Genomic DNA, 27,271 nt, shown 5'->3' on the forward strand with positions numbered 1-27,271 from the left:
ACCTGGCATCCATACAGCCTGCTTCCTGACAAGGATCTCGTGACACCTGTAAACCTTATGTGTCTCTGTAAAACACTGGTAGATTGTGTGGTAGATTGACACCCAATGTTAATTAAGGTATGTGGTCTGTGTAGTCTCTTGATAAAAGACACTTTGTGTGTAATTTTTTAAAAGAGGAGAAAGCCAGTCAGTTGGATGAAATCAGAGCAATTAAATATCTATTCACAAATGTAAAATGTAGCCAAACCAGCATTTAAATAGCATGCCAAAGAGGCCCCTAAATACCTGTGATTGAACTAGATCAGTGTCCTGTGCAGCATGAGAGAAGGTTACTGCTTCTTTTTAACATCTAATAAAAAAAAAAAAAAAAAAAAAAAAAAAAAAAAAAAAAAGGAAGGAAGAGGTCTTGGCTCAAAACTTTGCAGCACAGATTACCACCCAAGATACCTGTATACATGACAGAAAGTGTGTTTTCTCCCTAATGGGCTTCAGTCTTTTCTTGGCATATTCTTTAATAAGAGGCAGAGTGCTGTACCTTGTCAATTTTGCCCTGTTATGGGTTTCACAAGGTAAATTGTTTCTGAAGAAATAAGATGTTAAATCTAATGTTCTACAGCCCTTAAGAGGATTCAAAATGCAGGTGTTGCACAAGGAAAGGGCTACGGAACTTGACAAGAAATAGGCCTGAAATCTGAGGCCTGGAGTCAGAGGCTGCTGTTTCTGAGACTGGTTTTGGTGGAGATTTGTGGAGACACAGATCTTGAATAGCCTGGGTGATACAGGAGAAACAAGATAGAGAAACACTGCAGCAAGACACACCAGATTTTGAACTGGTTTCAGACAAAAACTCAGTACATTCCTGTATACTACAGGCACCATAGAGAGGTGTACACACTCAGAATATTGATGTCTCTGCCAATACCTGCATATATTTACAGCTACTTCTGTCATATATCCTCTGTATAAAGAACCTCCCAGTTAATACCCTGCTTTCTTGCAATATCTCTTAAAAAAAAGAAGAAATATGGAAATCTGTTAGTCTACATTTATTCACACACAGAATTTTCCATGCCTTAAACTCATTAATGAAAAGATAGGAGCACTTGTTCTTTTCTGATCCTTTATTAAAAGATCAAAATTCTTGCAATATTTTAGTTCTTTGCATAACAAAATATTGACATGACAGGAGGTTTTATTTCTTGGAGGCAATCTGAAAAGATGCTGCCTCTGTATGCAGATGAACATTATTTGTTCAATGTCTACTCAAAAGAAAACAAAAATGAAAGAGGTGGACCAGGTCTGCTGGTTTAAGGATTGTTCCAATTCAAGACCCATTTCCCTAAATAGCTCATGTGGTGGTTCTGCAGGTCTTCCCCTATCATCTGCATCTCTCCAGCAGAAATTTTGAGACATATTGGCTTTGGCTAAGATCTCAGGGAAGTGAGTCACATTACAGTTAGCTCATTTATTCAGAACAGTATCACAGTCTTTTGTTCAGCTTTAATAAAATGCAATTATTACAGTCTCTCTCACTGTGACTAATTCAGACAATGTTTACAGACAAGACATTCTGAAGATATCTGCTGGTATTGCTGGTGTTGCTGCCCAATGAATTTAACCATGTCCTTCTGCCACTTGTAATTACAGATCCATATCTTCTCTCTCTCTCTCTGTCTCTCTCTCTTCTTCCCTTCTAGTTTGTCTGTATAAGACCAAACAGATTTCTGCTGTGACTCCTAATGGAGTGGTGGTGTCTATACTTGCAGAAAAATTGTCTCCAGCATGAGTTCAGCTGTGCTATGAACTGAATTCAAGAAGCTTATTTGCAAGGAAGCAATTATTGAGTCTATGAATGTGTGAACAATGAAACACTTCATACTACAAGATGACATTTCTTCTATTAAATGCAATTTAAGTATAAACCTTTGTATAGCTCTGTCTTCTGTAATACACTGAGACTACTGATGGCGATAACTGCTCACAACAGATTATTTTCCCTGGACTCATTTGGGTAGTGGCAGAGAATACAGGTAAAGAACAAAATGAGTAAAAACTTCCTCCAAAAAGCTGGTCAGAAAACCTCTCTCTCTTAAAGAGATTTGATGCAAGTCTTACTAGTTAAAATTATCTGGCTATGAGAAATGACACAAGAATGTTAAATGGTTTCTTCTTTTCTTTAAATGTGACAATTTGTAACTAAAAAAAAGGTATTAAAAAGGGATCCATATGCTACAGTAAGCTCTGTACTAGGTATCCTGAAATGATCTACTTCCCCCACTTTTTTTTTCTTCCATTTCTCAATACCATGTAAGAATCCTGTGCCCAGGCCTGACACAACTATCTTTTTTTTTTCAGGTGAGCATACTCATATTAAGGGAAAAAAAAAAAAAAAAAAAAGCAGATTTCAACACAGACTTCAGATTTCAACACCAGCAAGTTCTACTACTTTCAAATATTCCATTGATGCAGAACAAAAGAAAATAGCCCTGCCATTTCATCACAATGAGCCAGTTTTCCAATGTTCTCCAGACTTCTACCCCAAAGTATGAGACTGAGAGTCCTTGTCACTTCCTGGCTTTTAGTACTCTTTACAATGACGTGCAAAAGAAGGGTGAATGAGCTCTGAACACGTCAGGCAAAAGCCAACTACCATGAAAAGAAACAACGTTCATGCTGCCAAGACACTTATCCTTGAACTTTAAAAATCAACTAAAATCACCTATTCAGGACAGCACTGTTGAAATTCAGGTAGTATCCCAATATAGCTTTACAGCATTTGGCTGAAACTTGCTGATATACAGGTTATTCAAACCTGGGAAAAGGACATTTTCTCTAGTCTTAATCAGCTATCTAGCCGTGCTCTTGGTAGCACTGAAGACATTACGCTCATTAATGTGATTTTGACAGTCTCATCAGTTTTTTTTCTCCTGTGTTTACGGATGCTTCCTTTATTTTATTTGGTCTTAGATTCCACAAGTATTTATTTTCTTACAATGTGTTGTTTTGTTTTTGACACTCTGGCATTTATTTTCTGGAATGTTATCACAAATATCTCATGGGATTTATGGTTCAAGCATCCCATCCACCCATCCTATCCCATCCCATTCTCCAGTCTGTGCCATCTCTTTAACAAGCATCTCCAACCATCAGCTGAGAGCTCATCTTTCTTGTGAGGAGGAAAGGCACATAACTGAACAGAATCAAAGAAGTATTTTGTAACTAGTGGACAAATACAAGCTCTTCCTGCTATCTGAATCCCATTTATCTCTAAAGGCTGAGAAAATAAAATTGATCTGCTGTTGCCATGTTTTTTCTTTTTTTTTACTTCCTTAAATGTGTGATATCATGTAACTGCAATATATGAAGTTTGGAACCACTGTGTACTCCTTTTGCCTTCCTCTATGACACACAGATGTAATTTTGTAACAGCAGGTTGAGAATAAGGGGAGAAACAAGCAACTTAGGAAGAAGAATTTGGATCAAATGCAAATGTACCTAGAAATATTAATTTTCATATATGGCTGTTATATTTAAATTTAAGCAAAAACCCCAGAAATATGCCAGCAATATTCCTACAAATCAAATTTGTTCAAGGATTCCTTTGAGCATCAATTACTTTCATCATTACTATTACTATTTCTTTTTCTTTTTAAACAAACTGAGATTATTTTCCTAGAAAGGTGCCTTGTCCTGTGGCCATCTAGAGCAGGAGATACAGCCTAGTACAGCCTGAAATCTGGTTTATAAACTTACTCTCCTTGTAACTCAGGGCAAGGACAAACCTGATCAACTGTAATTTTTTATTATTATTATTATTATTGGCCATCTCAAGAAAGAAATTTCTATTCAGCCTGCAACCTACAGTAAAGCACAAGTAAACATGATGGTTGTGGAGTTTTATTTCACAGTCCAAAGGCCCAAGGCACAAGTCTGGCACAAAGGCACAAGTATTACCAAAGGCACAAGTCTGAATGCATTGTATGCATTAAAACCAAAAAGGATTTATTGCATGCATTAAAACACAAGTCAATTCCTCAAGCAGAGATTTGACTGCTGCTGGTGAGACCTGGGGGCTGTGAGCTTGGACTTTTGGTTTCTCATTTTCAGATGAACTGCTATGTGACCCTTGGCAGATTTAGTTCACAGTACCTCAGTTTTCCCAGCTGTGAAATGACTACAAGAATCAGGTGTTGCCAGTTGAGGGACAGATTCTGACACCTTTATCCAGAACCGAGTAGTGCAATCGATTTCAGTCTGAGGAAAGGGCAACAGCACCTGGCCATTAGTGTTTATAAAGCAGCCAGACTCTTGGCTGATGATTTAGATTAGATTCCAGTGATGAGATATTACTATGAAGAGCTTTTCAACATGGTTAAAATAGATTAGATAAAGAAAGTGTTTTGAGAGGTTTGGGTAAACAAGATGCAGAAAATCCTGATGATGGTGGGAAGAACAGTTCCAAGGATGAATAATAAACAGGAAGAGAGGCCCTACTGGAACAAGATAGCAAGTATTCTGTTTGTGTGATTTTTATTCCTTTGATGATTGAAGTGGAAAAAAAATAAAAGGGGAAGACATAGTCCTGGTAAAATAAAAACATAATATAGGTGTTTTTCTTAAACTCAATATGATGTTATAAAAAAATTATGCCTTTTTTTCCCCTTTTGGAGCTATTTCGCCTTTTTATTTAATCTTTCATTCTTAGGCCATTCTGTTATTTTTTTAAATAGCCCTTTGGAATGAAAAGTTGAGAATTTTCACATATTCTAAAAATAAATATTTTGGAATTGTTTAAAATTGCTGGCATCCAAACTGAACTTTTTAATGAATTTACTTTTTTTTTTTTTTTTTTTTTAGTCTTAATTGGATTCATGCTTAATTTACTATTTTATTCTTTGTGGAAAAATAAAAAAAATTCTTCTTTCTTCATTCTAATTCTTCCTTCAAAATTCCGTTCTTTTCTATGCAAAGTGGGTGCCAGAGAAGATACTTGCTGTTTTATACATGGGTTTTTTTCACTCAATAAAATACTGGAAAGTCCTTCAGGACCTAGATCTCTAAAGAGAAATTGACTGCTACTAAGGATTTTGTAGCTATCTCTTAAGTTTCCAAGAAGCATAAATGCAAAGGTGTTTGACTTTGCAGCCTCTGGGGAAGGCAGTGGCCCCTCTTACCATCAGCTGCTGCTCAGTTGCATGCCTCCCTTCAGTCTTCATTAATTTTGTTAAAAATTCAGTGTGAATGCTTCACCTTCAATTGATCAAAACCTCACAAATCGTAGACTAAAGATTTCACACAGGGAAATGATTATGTTGTGTGGTGGATGGGAGATTGATGGCTGTTCAAAGGCCACTAAGATCATACAAACCTCAATATTTTTTCCAAATCTATAGAAAAATATCCCCTTGAAAGCTCTCTACTATTCAGGGACTGATTTTTCTTGATTTCAAGGCGAGCTGAACAAATTTTGAGGGAATTGCAAGAACGGGCAAGCATGGAGCTGATGGAGATAAATTGCTCATGATGGAATGGGCATCGAAAGACCTAATCCCACGATGACAGAGGCTTAAAAAGGAATAGGAGCAGTTTGAAAAGTAGGGACAAACATGGAATAGGAGTGCAGAACAGGATGTGTCCCAGAGCTCTGCAGCTCGTACCAGATCTCTTGTCCAGGCAATGCTTTGGGAATTATCACGAGACTGACAGGGAAGAAGGTCCAGGTCTCCTCAGCTGCCTGTGCCCTGGCCCGGAACTCTCAGTGGGAGGAAAACCCTTTCTAGCAGATGGAGCTTATGAGCCACAGATACACATCCCCAAAAAAAAATCAATTCCTGGCAGTGGAGCACAGCAATCCCTCTCTGTCTTACCCACACACACCATTACACCATTCTCCCAGACTGATTGCTACCAAATGGAGTTAGCAGGGGAAAAAAGAGGTCATTTCAATGATGTGCATTAAAAATGACTGCTTTGCACTGCATCTGGAGGCATGACACAAACCCTTCTTCATCTCCCACCCACCTCCTTGAGGATAAACAGTGTTAGCTCCAATTCACAAGTCCAGAAGAAGACACAGATCAGGGTGCAGTGACTTTGTCCAAACTATGCTCTGAAGATCACACTGGCCTCTGGAAATAAATCTAATTTGCAAAATTTCTCCTCAGATTATGTCATTTTTAATTTTGTCCACAGGAAAAAGAAGCCTAATGAAAGGTTTCAGTTAAATTAAACAAGGAGAGAATATAACTTCCAATATTTATTTTACTGTCTTCATTTTGAAGAGACCAGGAAGGATAAAAAACAAGTGATATTTTCAAAATTCTTTCATATTTATATTTATCAGAAATATTTAAACATTAAATATATATTTACTTCAGAAATGCCAGTTGGCTAAAGGAAATAAAAAAATAAATAAACAGGAAGTTCTGCAAGAAATTTATTTTTGCCCCAGTAAAAAAAGTATTTCCAGTCTCAATCTAATTGGCTCTTTCCATTGAATAACAGGTTTGCAAACCCAATCCTAAAATCTACCTGGGTCCTGAAAAGGGGGCTCAAGAGTCTCCAGTTTGTCTGTGGCATTTCCGTTGCTGTTCATTTTCCACAAAAGCCACTCCAATACCATAATGATGGGTGCAAAACTCAACACACTTGGACTGACAATGGGTAATAAATGTCTGCAGTGCTCATGCTGATCCTTTGAAATGCAAGAGCATTGAAATGAAGGAGTTTGTTTTGTCCTTCATGTCCATGATTTGCCCTGGTCTTCCACAAAACCACTTTCCTCCCTAAAGTCCAGATTCTGTGTCCTAAGTCCAGGACTTATCCTCACTCTTCATGATGTTATTTGTGAGAGGGAGGTGAGAAATTATCTCAGATGTGCTATGAAAGGGAAAATGATAGCACAAACATGTGTCATCCTGCTTTCTTTGCGTAATCTCTTTCTTCAAATTTCAATCAGTTCAGTGTACCACTGGCAGTAGATGAAAACTGGGTAAAGAGAATCAAAACATCCTGTCTTTGTTTTCTTTGCCATGTAAGCTGATCAAAAATAAATACAGGGTTAATATATAAAAATATCCACATGATGTCTGGCTGCATAATAACTGTAGGTAGTAAAATTAGTTTAGGCAGGCTGGGTGTTGGCCAGAATGTCAAAGGATGAGTTTTAAGTGTCTAGCAATTCAATTTCATTAAGTAGCTCATTGATATCCAGTGCCAATGATGACTGAGTACCTGTGATGGTTCATTAGTTTTTATCAACAGACATTATGAAATCATTGCTCTGCTTTCATATTTCACAGGGACATTACTGCTGACCCATGGAAAACCAATAAGGGATCAGAGGAGCAATGGTGTGTGTGTGCATGTCCTGTAGGCACTGCCTGGGAGCTGAGGAGGGAAGAGGCAGGGCTGAGGGTGCTGGCTGGGCTGCTGGGGGTGAGCAGACATCTCTGTTGGGTCAGGTGCCGAAAGAGAGGTGAGAGCTTCCGAGGGCTGAAGGAGAGGATGACAGATGGCTTGTTTCTTTGCTGGTCTGAGCATGTGAAAAAGTGTCACTCTGCACCTTTGTCTGTCTCTCAGCTGCCTTGTTTTGGGAAACAGATACAAGTTGCAGTGACCCACCTTGCTCTCTGTTCTACCAAAGCACTTCATCACTCTGAAGCGTTCAAGAACCCTTCTTATCCAGTCCTCATGAGACACCCTAATTTTGCCTTGTCAGGTATTTCAGAGCCCTATTCTAGTTATTAAAAGCACAGTTCTGTTGCACTACGACACGAAATAACTCACACGTTCATGATAGATGCAAAAGAGGGAAGAAAGAGCAAAAAGCGAGAGTTTATTTTCTGATTTAGCAATATATAGAATTCCAAAAGTGACAGTGGATTGGAGGATGAAATTGCCACCTCTTCAACCACACTGGTGAAACTAACAGTCTATCAATTTTCTCTTCCCACAAAGAAGAATGCAAACCAATCATTATTTACATGAAGAGTGTGAGAAAACTCTAGTAGAAATATGTAAACCTCAGAAGGCATAGGAACTTTTAGAAGAACTTTGAAACTTATAAAAGAACAGGGTGACACAGTTCTTACTACTTGCATTTACATACAACTCTCAAATGAGAATGACATGGTTTGCATTATATACACAATAAAATGCTCAGCCAAACAAATGCAAGAAGGTTGTTTTTTATTTAAATCTCTTGTAAAAAAAGAATGGTTTAAAGATTAACCTGTTGACAATACTTCAGCTGAGTTATTAGTATTTGAAACCATGAAAATTTAATCCCTCCTATAACAAAAACCAGTGCTTTTAAGTACAGGTTAAGTACTGTAAGTAAGTACCGTACTATCCTTGCTAACCCAAAATGTGATTTCACCTAGGTCCTGAGGCACAAATGCTAGGAAGAGGCTGATTGATAAACCTGGAGCACCCCGAACCCCTTCACACTAGATGTACATGCAGCATAATAGTCTGTCACTCAGAATAATAATTAACTTTCCAGATTTTGACATCAACCCCTTTTCTACAGACTCATGTTGATTTATTCCTGGTTGAGAGGATGATCTGGCAAAATTTTTTTATAGTTGTCATGAAAAAAAGAAAGAAGACTCCAAACCCACCAGATAAGTGGATGCCCTTTGGCCCCCAGCAATTAGATTCTAAATTTGCAGAATTATTTTTAAATCTTACTGAAGTCAGTCACACCTTTTTCTTTTTAATGTTTTGGTTGGTACCTTTGGCTAAAAAGGTACATGCCTTTGCTGAAACATTTTGAAAAATGTGATATGAAGCATTTCAGAGATAGAGAGGTGGGTGATGGCACTTTTGGTAATGATGATAATAGAATTTGATTTTTTCCTTTAAAATTAGTATTTAAAATAAAATTCATAAACTGAAATCTGTCTCTCTTTTCTCATTTCAGGAAGGTCAGAAATGAGCATTCCTAAGAACCCTGCACAATCTTTATAAAAGATATTTTTTGAAAGAGAAAAAAAAATTATATTTTACATAGAGTTGAACATTTAGATCCTAAACACTTCTACTTCATGTACTGATCTACAATGAAAAACATAGGTGGAGACACAAAGATTCAGGTTCTATATATGTTAGGATAAAATTCAAGTTACACGATCTGCCATGTGAATAAGGAGTAAAAGAAAAAGGAATCACAGCATCCAGCAAAACAAAAGCACAACAAACACGCAGCAGGAGAAAATACAGAAACTTGCTTGTTAAGTTACACCTGTGGTATTTATTTTACTGAAATGCCGAAGAAAACTATAAAACATGCTGGACCCTGTTATAACTGTTAAAAATTTCCTCATTGAGCAGAGTGTTTTTTGAGCTTTGGAAGTAAATTCTGATTGGAGGCAATGCAATATGTTCATTGCAATATGGAAGAAGTATACCAGGGAAAATACAGGGTTTTGTCTCTAATGGAAAATCTAATTTTATGTCCATCTTTAGGTAGTGCAGCTGGGGATAATTACACATTTCTGTCACACACTCCAAATGCTCCATGCTCTTTGGGAAGGTAGGAGGCACAAACACAGTCACCTGACCACTGTAATGGAATATTAAAACCCAAGGAAAAGCAGCTGATGATTCCTGGATTGGAAAGTGCATTGTGAACTCAGATTTGTCCCCTCACACCTGCTGCTCTGCAGCTTCTGCTGACCCTCCACAACTCCTTACCATTTTATGCACCTCCTTGGTGAACTCCTTGAGCACTGAGCACTCACAGCCCTGCCTGGTTCCAAGTACACAGTCCTCAGCAAATTGATGTCCTTCCCAACACAAAACATGCCTTAGTGCTCCACTCCCTCCTTTTCCAGAACTTTGCAAAGAGCTTTGTGTTTTCACACTCTTGGTAAATTACATATGAATGTATATATTTATATATTTACCAGTCAGGTTGTTTAACTTGATGTATTTGTTTTATGTATAATGAGACACATCTAATGTGTTTAAGTTAATGGCTCAGCTTCTTGATTTAGTCATATAAATGCCACCTTTTCTGCAGTGATTTATTAAATGGCTCATGGAAATGTCCATGTCTAGTCCATTTTTCTCCTGTATAGTAATAAAATCAAAGCACACAAATGTCAAAATACATGCAGGTATACTAAAACCAACCATAAAGAAACATAAAGTTGTCCTATATACATGCAGGTATACTAAAACCAAACATAAAGCAACATAAAGTTGTCCTATATGTATGCCTGAACCTAAGCACAGAAAACTCAGTCATGTTGCTGAAAATCACCAACACACTTCAAAAAAATGCCCCAAATCCCTTAAATAACACCTTGGTGCATTATTGAGCTCATACCTTGGTGCATTTTATGTATTTTCATTTAAATATGTTTTCCAGCTCTTCAGGAAAAGTCTGTCTCAATGCCCATCGCCCACACAAAGCTCTGAAAAAACCTTTAATGACCAGCACCAGGGCAAGTATTTCTTATTAGTGTCCAGCTTCAGCAGCTTCCTCCATTTCTCCTCCCTGTAATTTTCCAGACCATTGTATTATCACTCTGCAGCAACTTCAGTATCTTAATATCATGCTCTTTTCCTATAGATTGTTGTCAAAATATTTTTCTAAAAGAGAGAGACAGGTGAGCAAAATATTGCAGATAGGTTGAATACCAGTACCATTTTCATTTATACAGTACATAGGATCAGATTGCCTTAGGTAAAAAAGAAGGCAAGACTGGCATGATTATAGCAGGCTTAAATACCTGCTCACTTAGTTAGGGTTTACTAAGGATGAATTACCAGTGCTCAAGTGACACTTATGTCCCTATCCAATATACTTGGGACCTGTAATTGTACCTACCCATAAATAAAATTTTATACATTATCTGGTCTTCTGGCTCAATAAGACTGCACATTTCTGCTGGCAGCACAAGTGTGAGGGTTTTTTTGCAACTGCTGCCAGTGATAGAATTAACACCACAGAGCTGGTTAGCTATTGATAGCAGCAAGCAGATGAGCTTTCAGTAGCTGCTGTAGCTATAGATGTGTCATTACAGAGTGAAAAGGATTGTTATGAAAAGCTTTCACCAGCACAGCTCTAGCTGAGGCCTCCCCTTACATCTGGGGAAGAACCAGAGTATATCTCAATACTCTGCTTTTACTCTGTCATTTTCCTTTTTGCTTTTTACTCTGTCATTTCTAGTCATGCCCTAGAGTAATTTCATAGTCACTCTATGTTTCTATGTAGCATAGATTTAGTCCACTGATCAGCAATCACTGCCTGAGTGTTCCAAAAGCAAGGCTGACTGAATTGACACACTTGAAAAAAACCAAAAACCTAGGAGAACACATGTGAGTTTTTAACCTCCTCATCCTCTTCAAATATAATTGAATTGAATTTGTGACATAATATCTGAATGTAGCAGTCCAGTGAAATATATATATGAAGATGAAATAGTCCTATGTCTGTCAGAAAATGCTGTGAAAATTGTCCAGGTTTGGAAAAAACATCCAAAATAACAGAACAGAAGAAACTCTATCCATATCTATTTTATTTGTTTGGTTTTTGTTTTATTTTGTGAATTTCCCTGTTTTGAGTTTAGTGACCCTGAACACCCATCAGAAAAATTCACCACTTCCAGAAGAAGTTTATGCCATTTAATTATTGGTATTTCTATTTCAGCCTCTGTGATGTTGGCCAAGAATTCAATTCCTTGGCCATGGAGTTGATAGTTACTAATTATAGACTGTGTCAGATCTGTAAAAAATTTCAAGAGTAGGCAAAGAAATGGAGTGTGCCAGTCTTTGGCTGTGGAAAAGATGAAGACTCATTTGGATCCTCAGCATTAATGTTGTCCTTTTCACCTTCTCCTGAAAAATGAGAAATCATCCTTTTTTGTTTTCCTCCTTATCATGTGCCCTCTAACTGAAGTCCTTCACTTTCTCTGGAATATGAACACTCTAACTTAGGCAGAATAAAATCCCATTGCCAACTACAGCTTATTTCTATATGTTTGATTGTGAATAAGCAAACATTTACTTTGGAGAAAGACACTGAAGTTGGATAAGTCAGTGAAGGAAGGAAGCATGCATTCTGCATTACTCAAGTTTCCTGCCAGGGACACACATACACAAAATGTGAACTAAGCATTTTGTGGTCAGACATCTATACCTAAAACTATTGACATCTCCAATTTTTTTCCTCTTTATATGGTAAAAATACACTCCAACATAAATATTAGGTCCAGGGATGGTAAACTGTCCATAGACCTTCCTGACCAGTCTTCGATGATGCTGGTGCTAGCCGTTTCTGTGTCATTAGCCTTGTCGTAGGCTGACTGTACCAGAGAGGTCAGGTCTGCTGTGATGCTTACATAGATCAAATCACCACCACATGAGACTCAAAAAGGAGTCAGACTAAGGTCAGATCCCTCAAGGTATTTTGACATCTACCTGACACTGACTTTGAAGTGAGCTGGGAAGTTGCAGTGGGAGTCAAGATGGTCATATCACATTTCTGCAGTATTTTGTCATTAGGAAATCCCACTACACAACCCAGAGGTATGCAGATTGCAGCATCCTTCACCACCATTCCCACCCCTGGCTGCAATTCATTAAGTCTCCTGAATACATCTGGGACATCTATAAATATTTATGGTTCAGGCTGGCATGACTTTCTCAAAGTCACGGAGGACTTGCATCACAGAGCACAAAGCTCATTTTGCTTTAACAACAGGGTCATGTTTCCTTGTTAAACAGGGATGCTCAGCCCCCTCTGCCCAGTGCAGACCCATAAGGGTGTACACCTCTAGCAGCCCCTCCACAGCCAGCACCATCCCTGCTGTGAGAGTCCCTGTCCCCACTGCTGGACTGGTACCTGCCTGCTCCTGCCCCTCAAACCCTCACTTTGTGAATGTAGTCTGAGCACAAACCCCAGCCAGGTCTGCACTTCAGGCTGCCTGGCTCAGGCAGAGGAGCAATAAAGAATTTCAAATGCCTTTAAGGCACATTGACTTTCAGAAATGGTTGACACATTTTTAATTTATTTATTTATTTTTTGAGCACAGTATTTCGTGTGTGTTGAATGTTTTCTTTTCTCCCTTGTCTGGTAAAAAATTGGAGAGTAAATTACTAATATATTATTAATAGAAGACTTTTTTGACAGTTAAAGCTGGCAAGAAAACAAAGAAAAAAAATTACAATAGTTCATGAAAGTGAATTAGCAAATGTACAAATTGAAGGGATGATCTTTGCCCTGGCAGAGATGGTAGGTGAAGAGGGATTGATGACAAAGACACATTGCTGAGACAACACATCCAAGCAGGAGGCTGGAATATGTCTTCCACAGCACTTTTTATCCTTCCCATAGAAAAGAGTGATGCACTCTTACTGTGTGTCTCAATATGGTGCAAATTTGGCCAAGCAAAATCATGGCTGAGCATTTGAAGGGTATCTGACTGTTGGAGCTTTCTTGCTTATGTAGCTCCTCTGCAATAGATGAAGTCTACACTCATTTACTGTTCAATGATTGCCCCATGTTTAGACAGGAACGATTGACAGAATTGAAGAAAACTAACTTCAAGGCAAGTTTTGAAAATGTGACATAAAAGACATAAAAGAAACTGTCTATTCAACCTATAGTTGAGAAGCCTTGGCTAGTCTTTCTGTTTTTTTTTTTTTTGTTTGTTTTGTTTGTTTTTTTTTGTTTTTTTTTTTTTTTTTTTAATCTTTATTAGAATATCTTTAGAGAAATATCTTCTTCAGCAGTGAAAATTAAAATGAAACTTTAGGAAAAAATCTAAGGCTACAGAGCCAAGCTTTGTGGGTGGATAGATTAGAGTTAAGGCTCATTTGCAGGAGAAAAGACAGCACAACATTTGCAGTGAAAAGAACTGAAACAATGTTGCCCCCACTCTTTCACTTAATAGAGGCAGTTTGGGGAAAATTTCTAATGAATCCTATCCAACCATAAAATCATGTAGAAAATGAATTGTATCTGACAAAATAAAAGTGAACTAAATTACAATGTTCCTATATTTGCAGGATAAATTAATTTCATGTTTGGAATACTAATTGTTCACTGTAGGGCCTCGCAAGTATTTCTTGTTGTTGCTTCGTTTGCCACCAGAGGAACATTTGCCTATGCAGAATGATTTTTTTGACTGTAGCACCAGAAGGAAGAGAAACCAGTCCTTTGGAGAAGGGGAACTTCCCATGTGCCATCCTCTCTTCTACCCAGGACAGTTTGTGGAAAGGCATTTGAAAGGTGGGTGATTTGTCCTTTGAAGATGGAGAGAGAAGGAAAGTGGACCTTGACAGGAGTTGTGACTGGCCCCCAAAGACACCATCTGACACACATTCTTCAAACTCCTCATCAAAGGCAGAGGCAGAAGACATGCTCAGTGAGCCCTGGATCTCACAGGAGCCTGATTATCTTTCTGCAGAGAACATACCCTTAATATCTAAGAGACAACTATCCTTTGGCATGGCTTCAAGGACCAGCAGGTCTTTGGTGCCTGGAAAGAAGCTGTAAAGAGTGTCAAGCAGGTCAAAGGAGGCACCATGAGAGAAAAAAACACGTTTGTGCCACACAATTATTACAGTCAAAAGTACAAATAAATAAAACACCTTCCCCAAAAGTAAGAAGCTTTTAAAAAATACACCATAAAAACTTATGCAATTATGTGAAGGCTGTGTGTACACACAGTTAAAAAATGTTTTTGATAAAAAACCCGTTAAACTAATAAAGCAGATTAATGAAGGGATAATTCAGTGGGGAAGTTTGAATGCTCTATTCCATGAGAAGTTCTATTAATATGACTGTTTTTAGGAGACAGAAATGAGAATCTATTTCTCCCAAGGGGAATCTTAGAGCAATCATTTCTCCTGAAGAGAGTTCATTTTGGAATGCAAGGATTCTTCAAAACTGCCAAGGGCTCCCTCTATCCCTAAAAATTAATGTGTGTTTCTGATTGACAGGTGTAATGTACTTCTTTTGCATGGTGCTAAAGCCACCTGATATTTGAATTTAGTTTGGAGTTGCATGACTCTCTCCATCCTCCCTAGGACCTTCTAGCTGTACTCTCTCCACACTTAATGAATTCCTATCTCAGGTAAAGTCAGCCAAAAGAAAAGACTGGGCTCCAGTAACTAAGGTTATTTTGAGCACCTCTAATGTTAAAGAGCCTGGGCAATGAAGTGCTGAAAATGAAGCATCTCTCTCCCACCATGAACTTCTCCTCCACTGAAGCAAGGTAATAATGCCTTCAATAATTTCAATAACAATAATTTCTCACACAGGGCAAGCAAGGACTAAAATAACCTAAAGAGAAAGCCAGATCCAGGATTCCTACAGGATGTGAGAGGTGTACACTCATTTTCATGTTCAAAAAAAAAGAGTGGTCAAATAAGAGAAGTAATGGTTGTCTGGGGAAGGCTGAGTGCTGCTGCAGCCTTCATCCATCAGTGTTCTGGTGCAATGCTTCTGTGCTCCTACTTCTGAGGGGGGGAAACGGCATATGAAGGTACTCAGCAGGGTGATTAGAGCAACCACTTTCCTTGAAGATAAAATTACAAGAAAAGATCTGTATTATGGGAAAGTTGAAAGAGTAATTTCCTCCAAGGCTTCTCTCTGCTGTGGGATAGGGAGAAGACCAGAAGGAATCATTTGCACTGCACATCCTGTTTCATTTCAGTTCCTTCACACTAGACTATTTTCAAATTTCTATCTTTCCTTTGCCCTGCTAAACTCACATTTCAGAGGGCTTGGACTGGCTCCAAAGCTGTCTTGAATAAGAGGAACTGTTTTTCCTATTGGCTAAGATGAAATTTTGACAGAGAGTGCATATGTTTCTTGTGATTTCCCCCTGCTTGCCTTTTGCCCAAATCCATGGTTTGTTCCCTGTTGTCTACCAATGTGTTATGCGCTTGCTCATTCCTCTGATCCCCGTCTTCTAGGTATTTAATCTGCTGCTCTCAATCTGTGTAAAACCAATTTTAGACACCTTGACAGGATTTCCCACAACTTATAAAGATCTGTGTTTAAAATGTGTGTTTGCCCAGAAAGCTCAGGTTTACTGTGCCAGGGGCTGTAGCCTTACCTGCACTGCCCAGCTCTGATCCAGTATTCCCCTCTGCCAGGCATGCAGACCCACTCACATGGTATGCAAGTAGCTCCTGGGCTCCTCCTGTAGCTGAGTCTATCCAATGTGTTCTTTCTTCACTTGGACATAAATTAATCTGGAGGGAGATTAATAGACTGCCCTGGGATTCCCAGGAGAGAAGAAAAAAAAAAGAGTTTTCATAGGAAAGGATTTTAAACAAATGAGAGAGAGTTGCTTCTGCTAATGGGAATGGGAAGGCATGGAGAAGTAATGCAAGATCATGGAAGAAAATAACTACTAATATTTGTGGAAAGTGTTGAATGATTACAGAGAAATAATTTCAGAATTTCAGGGATGAGTAGATCAATCCCAGACTGGAAGGACAAGTGAGATGGGTGGATGAGAGAAATGTTGCACATAGATGTGATGGCTTCCTACATTTTTTTCCAATGGATTTGACCCTCCCTACCTGAAGCATTTAGGTTGTAAAAATTTTCTTATGGTAAGAAAAAAGAAAATCCACCTTCACAGAACAGAGAAAAAAGTCCATTGCATACTTGCAGTGAAGAAGAATATACTGTTCTTGTTCAAACTTTCTGTCTTAGCAGGAATAGCACACCCTAATGGGTTTGCCAGGCAAGAAAAGCAGAATTTACAACTGAGAGAAAACCTTTATGGGAAAACATACTGCTGCAGATCTAGAGAAAAAAGTGGAAGGCTTAGAGAGAAAGGAAGGTTTAGGACATAAAAGGAAAGAGAAAGACACCAGGGGTTTGTTAAAAGAGACTGGACCTAGAATTTCATTAAGATTGAAGTGGAACGTCTCCTCCAAAATATTCAGACATATGTTAGAGAGTTACCTGTGCTATTACATTCCCACCAAAGCCTAATAGTTCTTTTTGAAATTTCATGTCTGCTTTTTTTTCTGAGTGGAGATGCTGTTACACAGCTCAACAATTGATAGCTGAAAATGAGATATTTTTTAATGGAGAAATTTACTGTAATTTTAACCATCAAAAATTTTTCTGTAATAGTGTTCAGTTCTCTTACCCTAGACACCAGGGATCCAATAAAACATGAGAAAGATGGTTTGGGAAGTATGACTATTAAGACTCTTCCCACCAAAGACCATCCAGAGACATGGACAACTTGTGGATGTGGTCAGTACAGCAGAATTGCAGTTTGGGATAGCTGGAGCTGTGGGCTATGAAATGAGCAACTCTCTTGCTGTCATTTCCAAAGGCCTGGCATAGTGACTGGTCAAGGGGTTACACTGAATTCCCTGAGATCCTACACAACATGTAGAAATGTGAACACTGCCTCTCATGAAAACAGAGACAGTCCAGCTTCCTGATACAGCTGAGCCCAGAACTCAGCAGCAGCTGAGGCCAAGTACTTCTGCACATATTAAAAACACCTCTATGTGTTGATTTCTTGTCTCGAGGCAAGCCAGCAGTTCATTACATCAGGTAAGCAGCACCCAGCAACAGATCCTCCACAGAGGTGAGATAAAACCACTGTTTTGCCGGTCAGTGATCTCTGGTTTTTGGACAGGACCACTGACCAGAACCATATCATCAGCATAGTCTGAATGTCTTCATGACACGGACATCTCACCTGCATGGCTGTGCTGACCAGAGGGGGGCAGCCCAAGGACTCTCCTGACTGACCATGGGAGGGAAGCAGCAGCAGGGAAAACTTCACACTAAGCCTCAACTGTGTTGCAGGGCCAAGTAATTCTGTCAACAGGAACCAGGATTTTTTGTGGGTATGACAGGAGTGCTAAGGCATGTACTGCGTGGGTTGGTTTCAGTGCTGTGGACAGATGTTTTGGGTAGTGTGAACTGAGACCACAAAACTCATAGCACAACCTCTGGTAAAGGGAGGAATAAGCTTTACACGTACAATGAGAAAGGAAAAGCTTCAGATTATCTCATTCAGATGGTTTGCCAGCAAACAATTATTTATGGAGCAAGAATCACAAGAAAACACATACAAAGTATTCAAAAAGATGAATGCAATACCTTTAGAGAAAATGCAGGAAGAGGAAAATTTTCTCTTTGTGACATTAAAAGCTTATATTTTACCACGATAATCATCATCATTAAAAGATGTGCCCTGCACACTTGAGGTTATAAAAGAAAACAAATATCAGATGGCATTGAAACATTGCATCTTGAAATCCAGTGCAAATAAAAAAGGAGTTTTATAACATAATTACATTCCCATTAATATGTTAATCTCTTATATACAGACATAGAGAAGCAAATACATTACTTTTAATAATTAACTCTGTAGTGAGGTTTTATTGCTGGGAAAGAAGATTTCTCTATGGAAGGGTATTTAACATTTTAATTAAGCTGTTTTTGATAGATGTTACTGTTGCTTCTATTTCTGCTTAAAACAAAACCATACAATTAGGAAAAAATGTAATTTTGTCACCAAAAAGGAGTTATTTTCATTTGACAGAAGGTCTAAGAAGGTCTAAGGTTGTTTCCTGTCTAGTTAGTGTACAGTAGTGGTATAGTGTGTTTTAAGAGACATGCATTTCTTATGGAAAGGTTCCATTTTGTTTTCTTTTTTCAAGTAATTTTATACTTTTTGTGCCATTGACCATTGCCACCATATTTGACCTTCCACTAGAAATCTGCCTATGTTTTGGTGAAATAAGAAAGCTCAGAAAGGATATTTAAAAAAACAAATCACAGATTCCTCCGATAAAAGCTGTTAAAGTAACAAATATAATGGGAAAAGTAGCCTCAATTAATTGCAGAATCACAGGATCCAGTCTGAAGAAAATTTAAAAATTGACTAAAAAAGAACAGGACTGAAAGACATAAAGAAATGAAAAATCTGTCAGGGATTTCCACGCAGTGAATCTGGACAAGGTACTGCTCTGAAAATAAGTCAGCAAGCTTTATGCATGGACTGGCACTTGAGCTTGATATGTGAACTGATATTTGAAAGGCTTTGCAGATGGACACCTACATTGCAGGCCTGAAAAGGTGGATGCAGATCAGCTAATCCTGCAATGACTTTCCCTAGTGAACTTGAGCATGACTCTAGGAAAAAACCTCTGAGTGAGAAAAAAACATATAGTGTCCACAGTTCACAGACAGTGCTCAAAGCTGCCACCTGAGAGGGTCAGCTCTGACCACAGCTTGTGTCAACATGGCTCTCAGCCCCACTACAAACAGCCCTGCAAAACCCCACTTATTTTCATGTAGGTTTGAAATCCAGACAGCAAGTGAACTAAACAACAGATCAGCATTTGTACTCTGGTTCCCTGAGCGTACCATAGCACCATCTCATTTTGGCCCATAGCAGTGATTTCAGAAGAAATTTATAGACACAGGTTTTAAAAAAGTATGAAAAGTCCTATAGATGGCAAACATAGTACTCCCTTTCTGTGAGCCATCTAGACACCCACATGAACAAGATCTGTGTTGAATTATTTAGATGTAGAAATGCTTTTCAGGCACTTGTAACAGTATTGGGTACTATTCAGCAATGAGGGGAGATGAGCACTAAGGTTATTTGCCTTAGAAGGAATTAAATGACTACAGGGAGTACAGTAACATTTGAAGTTCTTTATTGGAAAAAGTAAATGAAGCCAGAAGTCTTGGCCACTCTGACCACTTGCTTATAGTGATCCTGGGTACTGAGAGCTACACAGATGCTGAAGTGAACACTGCAGCCCCAGCAGCACTGTCCTGAGAAAAGCCACAGAGCTTTGGAGTCTGTCCCTGGTTCTGGGACCTCTCGGGCTAAGGTGTCAACCACTTTGTTGGTCAAGGTAGGTCATCACTGAACATGTAAACCCAATGACACTGGCAAACTTGGCAGCTGTCATTCCCACATGACAAACCCTCCTCCTGAGGGATGGCTGGACAAGCATGAGCAACATGACTCAAGCCTGCATAAGAGCAGGGCATTTCTGGATTTATTTCTTGTGCACATGCTGATGGGTTAAATGGATGGAAAATCAGGGAGAGTACATTTCTTCATCTTAAAGAGAAATAATAAAACGGGTGCAGATTGGATACTGAAGGACAACACTGCATTGGTGTCTCCCACACCACCTGCCTGTGAGCATCCATATGCGCAGCCCTGCTGAGCTCCATGAGCATGCCACGTTATTCACATTATCCTACAGAAAATGGGAAGGATGAAGCCTCATAAAATATTTTTTTCTGAGTCCACCACCAAGGCAGGAAGAGATGGGAGAAGGTGGTACTTCGGGCAGGGTTACTGTGGGCTGATTCAGTCTGATGCAGTGGCAAGCTGGAGCAAGGAGTACAAACAGCATTGTCCTCGCACCTGTATGTCAGGATGCATCATCCTTCTGATACCATAAAGAGGCAGAAGGCAGAGGGTCTGTCTCAGGGGATACAACCTTCAGGTTTGATGGGTATTGTACTGCGACTCCTATTCCCTTCTGATCTGGAATTCACACGGATATTGGTGAGCTATATACTACAGTCTTGTGTTATCACTGTGTCTCTTCCTGAGGCAGAGCAGACACGATGCCAAGGCTATCAAAACACTTCCATAAGTAAAAGTTAACATCTTGGGAAAATTATAACAAGTTAGTCACTCTGTGACCAGGTTGTCTTTTTCTTGGTACAACAGACAGGAGATACATGTAAAAATGAAAGCTCTGATCATCGATACCAGCCCATTATTTACAAGGGCAACAAGAGAGTCTTTAGACAAATCCCTTCTTGTGACAGACCATCCAACAAAGTTTTTTCTTTCTGGGGATCCATTTCACAGCTTCTATCCACTGATCAGATCCAGACCACCCTGTGTCTTTTGTGTCTGCACCCTCCTGCCACTCTTTCAAAGCATATTTCCCTACCTTCACTCTTATTGAATAGTATGCTACTGGAATTCAGTAGGATTACTTGCAGACATAGGATGCTAACCTATATTGTAACCATGTATTTTTCCCCTTTCTGTCTGCATGTTTTTTCTTTCTCAGATATTATCATGAGGGATTCTGATATCTGTGAGTAGTATGAGGCTTCAAATCCTGTCTTAATTTTACAGGATGGTCTGTATATGTATTTACATCTGTAACTATAACACACAAAACTGCAAACACTTTGAAGAATGTAAAGCAAAACAAAGCTGTATTTCACTGCCAGGATGCTTTTAAGCAATTCCTGAAAATTTTCTTCTGTCTGTAGTAAGATATTCAATAAGGAAAGTATAAGGTGATTATTAAAGAATAAGACAGGCTTTTAGTTTTGATTTGGAGAGCAAAAAACCCAAGAACAAATGAAAGCCAAACCACAATAGAGCAGCATGTCTTCTCTGTCAGGCACAGAGGAAATGGCTGCTAGCAGGTAATTCAGTGATCCCAGGGTACAATACAAAACAAAAAAACCCAAATATGAGCCAGACATCAGAGCAGTTAAGGCCATCAACTGTGCCTTCACAGCCTCCCCAAATCTCTTGGAGGTCTGGCTTTCCAACAGGCATTGCACTAATCCTCTTATTCATCAGGGTCAGCAGCTGGCCATGCAGAGGTGCTACTGCCTCTGCTGTGGACCCCTCTGTCTTTCCCACACCTGCCTGGAAGTGGTACCACTAGCAAACAAAGGAAAGGAGTGTCTGCTGTGTTCTGGGCTAGAAGCTACATGAGGAGAGTGAGAGCTACGCCCTCAGTGCAGCATGGAGGGACAAAATCGGGTTTGCTTTCCTCACAGAAAGACCTGTGATCCTTCAGCTCTGCCCCTCCTCTGTCTTTTCCTCTGCCTCTTCCTTTCTGAAGGACAATTAAAGCTCTTGCTCAGATATTATGTAAGTACAACCTCTGCATCCCATGCTATGAAAGTAACATGGAAGAAAATACAGAAGGCACCACAGCTTTGTAAAATGCTGCAGAGAAGGAGAATTTTGGCATTGCCAAAATATCATCATTCCCCTCCCCAGCTCTGTTTGTGAGGGCAACATTATATAGATCCCCTTGCCATTACAAAGAAATGCTGTAACAGTAATTTTAAATAAATTCTAGCATGTCTTTATGAAGGAGAAAAGCAGAAGTGGAATCTTGATGGTCTGATGAACTCTAATTTTTCAGAGATAACAACAGGCAATTTTCAAAGAAAGCCAAATGACTTATTGTCATTCAACAGACTAAGGGAAATGGGAGAAAGGTGCAGTTCTCTGACATTATATATACAAATAATAATAGAAGGAAAAATGTTCTGGTCCCTAAAGTGAATAGTCTTATTTAAAGACTATATCGGGGGAAAAAAAAAGGATTAATTTGCAATGAGTCTGAAGAGCAATAACCAATTAGTAATATATCCCTGGGTCCCTGAGAATCTCTCCTAGGCTCCTGCAACCTTGGTCACACCACATCCTTTGTGCCTTGTGAGTTTGCAGGCCCCATGCTGGGCAACTCCCTGGGGGCTCCCCTGGCAGGGGAGACCCTCCTGGAGCAGTTCTGTGTCAGGAACAAGAGACGCTCAGGACTTTTTCTGTCTTCAGCTTCTGTTTGTTATCTTATCAAAACTTAAGTATACTGTCTGCACCAGACTCTGCGTGCATGAAAAACAGCACAAAAATGGCTAACAATCTTTTGTTACAAGGCCTTTTAAGTCTAATCAAAAACTAAGCTACCCAATTAAGAAGTGACACCTAAATTATTTTCCTTTTCTAACCCAGCAACTGACCCCTAAAGACCCGCAATGCAGATTTTTTCTACCCAATTACGAGATACCACCTAAACCCAAGAAGAAAGAGGAAGAAGGAGAAAGAAGAAAAGAACTCGAGACAACACCCTGTACCCTCCATCTTTTATCCATCTATAGCATACTAAAAATTCTAAAACCTAAATTTCTCACCCATGTGACATACTACACTACTCTCTACAATCTCTGCAATCTATTTCACACTTTCATGGTTTCTAGTTTACTTTGAAGCTTTGGAGGCCTTCTCCATGAATGAGGGTCAAAGTCAGTGTCTTCCTGGGGGGTCAGAGAACCCCAGGGCAGACAAGGAGATATTCCCCCTGCCCTGGGTTCCAACGGTGCCTCAACAATCCTATCTCCGAAATGAGAAGGAACTGGTAGCAGCATCACTACCAGATATGAATGACTGTTTCTGAAGTTCTCCAAAGACCTCAAATGCAAGAGGTGGAGTGAGGTGCAGAGTTGCTAATTATTTTAAAGCCCCTTCGTATTAATCAAACTGTCAAGCTGATTCTCTCTAATTTAACTAAAGAAGACAGACCTTTCACAGTGGGAAATTATTTAAAGTTCACCAGGCTTGCATGACAAATTTCCTGTATGCTTCCTGCTTACTGTAAGTGTGTGCCTGATGGAATTTCTTTTGCTGTTTCTACTAATTGTCAGAAATACTTCCAGTGGCTTTAAACAAATGTTGACTCAATCCTGCTGTGACATCTCAAAGCTGATGTTTGATACCACAGATTACTAGGAAACACAGATATAGAAATGAAATGCTATTTGAGATCCAGCCTGATTGCTGCAGAATGGGACTACAAAGATACAGCCTGACCCAGAAAATGTATTTAATAGACTAAAAAGGAAGCTTTTAAAAAATGCATAAATACATGTACTAGTGGATCTAAAATATGCATTTGCAGGAGCCAAAACAAGATATTCCTAGAGAGAATAGGCTATCACCTGGGAATACCTGGCATGTTTCATAGCCTTCCAAGAATTATTTGATTTTGCTTTAAGAACCAGAAAGAAATTCAGTGCAAAAATAAATAAATCTACATTTCATTTAAATATTGCCAGTGAAACAAAAGATTTGATGCAAACTGACAAAAGCCAGGAGATTCTAAATGCCTTACCCCTGCTTTTGCTCCTGAGTTCATCTCTCTAACAACAGTGGGCATTTGTGTAGCAGCCAGCCGGATGTGGAATGTCAGCTGTAACACCAAGGTTTCCTGGGTGTTTTGTCATTTTCATCATGTCTCCAATATCTGGGAAACCTTTGACCCAAAACACTATACCCAGACAGCCAAGCACAAAGTCATTCCCCCTTTACATCTCTATCAATGCATCCTGTCACTAGTTGTGCTGGTCCTTGAATGGCATGAAGTTTTTTTGAGCAAGAGACATTCCAAAGGAGAAGATGGATGAGGTAATTGCAAAGCATGGGCATCGTGGCACTGCATCAGTGATTAAGATATTAAAAATTAATGGTTGTAACTTATTTTTAGCCTCAGTAAGGGCAAGATAGATAGGTATTTCTTCTAACAAGACCCCCATTTATTCCAGTCTTAACTAACAGCTCTTAGTTATTCCAGTCTATGTGATGAAGACCATCATGCAGATGATGACCCTCGGCACACAGGGTAGTAAGATCTGGAGTCTGAATCTGGAGTCTGGAATCTGTGCATAATTCCCTTGCTTACCTGCAGCTAAAGCTATTGCACCAGTCCTAGCTGAAGTGATATCTAGTGCAGGAACCTGACTTCTGTGTCCTGTGCCAGCCTCTATACAATGAAACTATCTTTAGTGTTCTTTTTTTCACTTGAGGAACATCCATCTCTTAGAATCATTGAATGGTTTGGGTGGAAGGGGACATTAAAGATTATCTAGTTCCAACCCTATGACACAGGCAGGAACAACTTCCACTAGACCAGATTGCTTAAAGCCCCATCCAGCCTGGTCTTGAGTACTTCCAGGCATGGGGCATCTACAACTCCTCCGGGAAACCTCTTCTAGGACCTCACCACTGCCACATTGAAGAATTTCTTCTTTCTATGTAATCCAAATCTACTCTATTTCAGTTTAAAGCCATTCTTCCTTGTTCTATCTCCACGTGCTATGTAAAAAGTCCCTCTCCAGCCCACTTGTAGCTGCCTTCAGGTACTGGAAGGTGCTATAACGTGTCTCTGAAAATATCTCCTCCATATTGAACAACCACAACTTTCTCAGCTTGTTTTCATAGAAGAGGTGCTCCCGTCTTCTGTGTGTCTTCATGGTCTTCCTCTGCATTCACTCTAACAGGTCCATGTCCTTCAGGTGGAAGGACCACAGGTGCGGGCCCCAGAGTGGAGTACAGGACACAAGTGGGATCTCACAGGAGCAGAATAGAGGGGGAGAATCACCTCCTTCAACTGCTTGTCACACTTTTGATTGAGTCCAGGATACTGTTGGGCTGTCTGCGCTGCAAGTGTGCATGGCCGGGTCATGTTGAGCTTCTCAACAACCAACATCCACAGGTCCTTCTGCTCAGGGCTGCTCACTGTCCATTCTCCACCCAGTCAGTATCTGTGCTTGGGTTTGGTTTGTTTTTTTTTTTTTTTTTTTTTTTTTTTTTTTGTTTGTTTTTTTTTTTTTTCTAAATTTAGGAGAAAATGGACTTTATATGGGACTTTATTTAGGAAAAAAAGCCATAGGCCACCAAATACTGTGGGTGGAAGATCTGTCATTTGTAATGATAAAATGTCATTAATTTAAAAAACAGCCTGTTGTTTTCAGGCACTCCTCACACCTACTCACTGCCATTTTGGGGGGAAATCTAAAATTATTTGATTATTTAAACATATTTCTCACAGTGATATCAAATTTTTGACATCCTACTGGTCCATAGGATGAGGTTCTCAAAGCTGTTTAGGTAATAGAACCACAAGCATCTCTATGAAATCCACAAGAAGCTAGATACACACAAAATGTTATATCAAAATGACTTTGATATTTATGGCAAACAAACCAGAGAAGAACAGAAAACCAAGGGAAGTGAATTGACAAAAAAGACAGAAGTTTTGTTATTGCAAGAATTTTTTTCTTAGTTAGTTTGCTCCCAGGCCCCTGTGCAGTCACAGCAGCTATGTTTTGCAGTGGCAAAGATCTTGAGGTGTAAGGGGGTCTGTCAGTGATACCTGTCATTCAGTTCATGATGCTTTGGAAGCTCCCAACTCTCTAGATTTCACCTGTGCAGAACAGGGGGAGAATCCAGGGGGAAAGCCTTGCTGTTGGTGATCCAGCTGCAAAGAACACTTTCCTTGCTGAGGTGGCATTGTGGCTCATTGCTGTGCCAGTGAATTAATTTAGAGAAAAAAAAAGCTACAGAAGGAAAAAAAAAAAAAGAAAAGAAAAATGAGGTTTTTTTATAGCTGTGTAGTTGTGTCCTGTCTCATAAAACAAAAATAATAATAAAAAAAAACTAGGTTCCTTAGGTGAAGCTGAGAACTAGCTGACAGCACATCAGAAACTTTTTGGCGATAAATTGAGGTGGGGGCAAATTTGGTGATAAAATTGAGATGTAGGTAACAGGAAAGTTAGGCAGTCAGGCCAAGAGAACAAATGGAGTTGAAGAAGTGACTTATGTCACCCTGAAATTGTTTTGAACCTCTTAAGAACCAACAGTAGGAATTAACTAATTTATTTCAGAAAAAGACTTGATTTCTGTCCATAACACTGTGCTTCTTTATTGCATGATGGAGCCTAGAATCTAGTGTGTGCCTGCCTCTGAGCCCTTTGAAGGAAGATGAGAGAGATGGTGCTGCTGGGGGGTGAAGGGTGCTGCAGGTGCTTGTGGGGGTGCCAGTGATGGCTGCTGGATGAGGAACACAACTCTGCTGACACCTGTTTTCTATCAGAGCTGACAGAGATTGAAACTCTTTTTCAAAGAAGAGGAAAATAAGCATTCCTGAAAACTAAATGTTTTATTGGATTATTTTTCCTTCTTTCTTTTTCCATCACATCCACACATAAACATATGAGAGAGTCGTATTCCAAACATTTCCTTCTGGAGTTTCTACTGATTGAAGAAGGCTGATATTTCGTGAAAGCCTATACAGTTGTGTGATTAAAATAGCACTGTTTTTCCATAACTGGGATGGCCTTCAACTTTTTTTTTATTCATTTGTTATTCTTGTCATTTTTCTCTTTCCATTGTCATTATTAGAGTCGGAAAAAAAAGTCTTCCCTGAGGTAAAAAAAACAACTTTGGCAGAGATGGTGATAGTGGGAAAAGGTTTAAGGGCAGTACTGAAACCAGCCCTCTGATGACTTCGTGTTCTGTTTCACAATATGGGTTGTAGGCTGCATTTTTTTCCTGTATTTTTGCACTCCTACAAAGCTGGGTAGGTCACCCCATCTTCTCCCAATCCATTCATTTAGTTCATGGCTGAGTCTGGTCAGATACCTGTCTCTGGTACCCAACTATCTCTTTCACTTAAATCTGCTCTTTGG

The sequence above is a fragment of the Anomalospiza imberbis genome, chromosome 3 (assembly GCF_031753505.1).
Source record: "Anomalospiza imberbis isolate Cuckoo-Finch-1a 21T00152 chromosome 3, ASM3175350v1, whole genome shotgun sequence".
Classification (NCBI taxonomy): Eukaryota; Metazoa; Chordata; class Aves; order Passeriformes; family Viduidae; genus Anomalospiza; species Anomalospiza imberbis.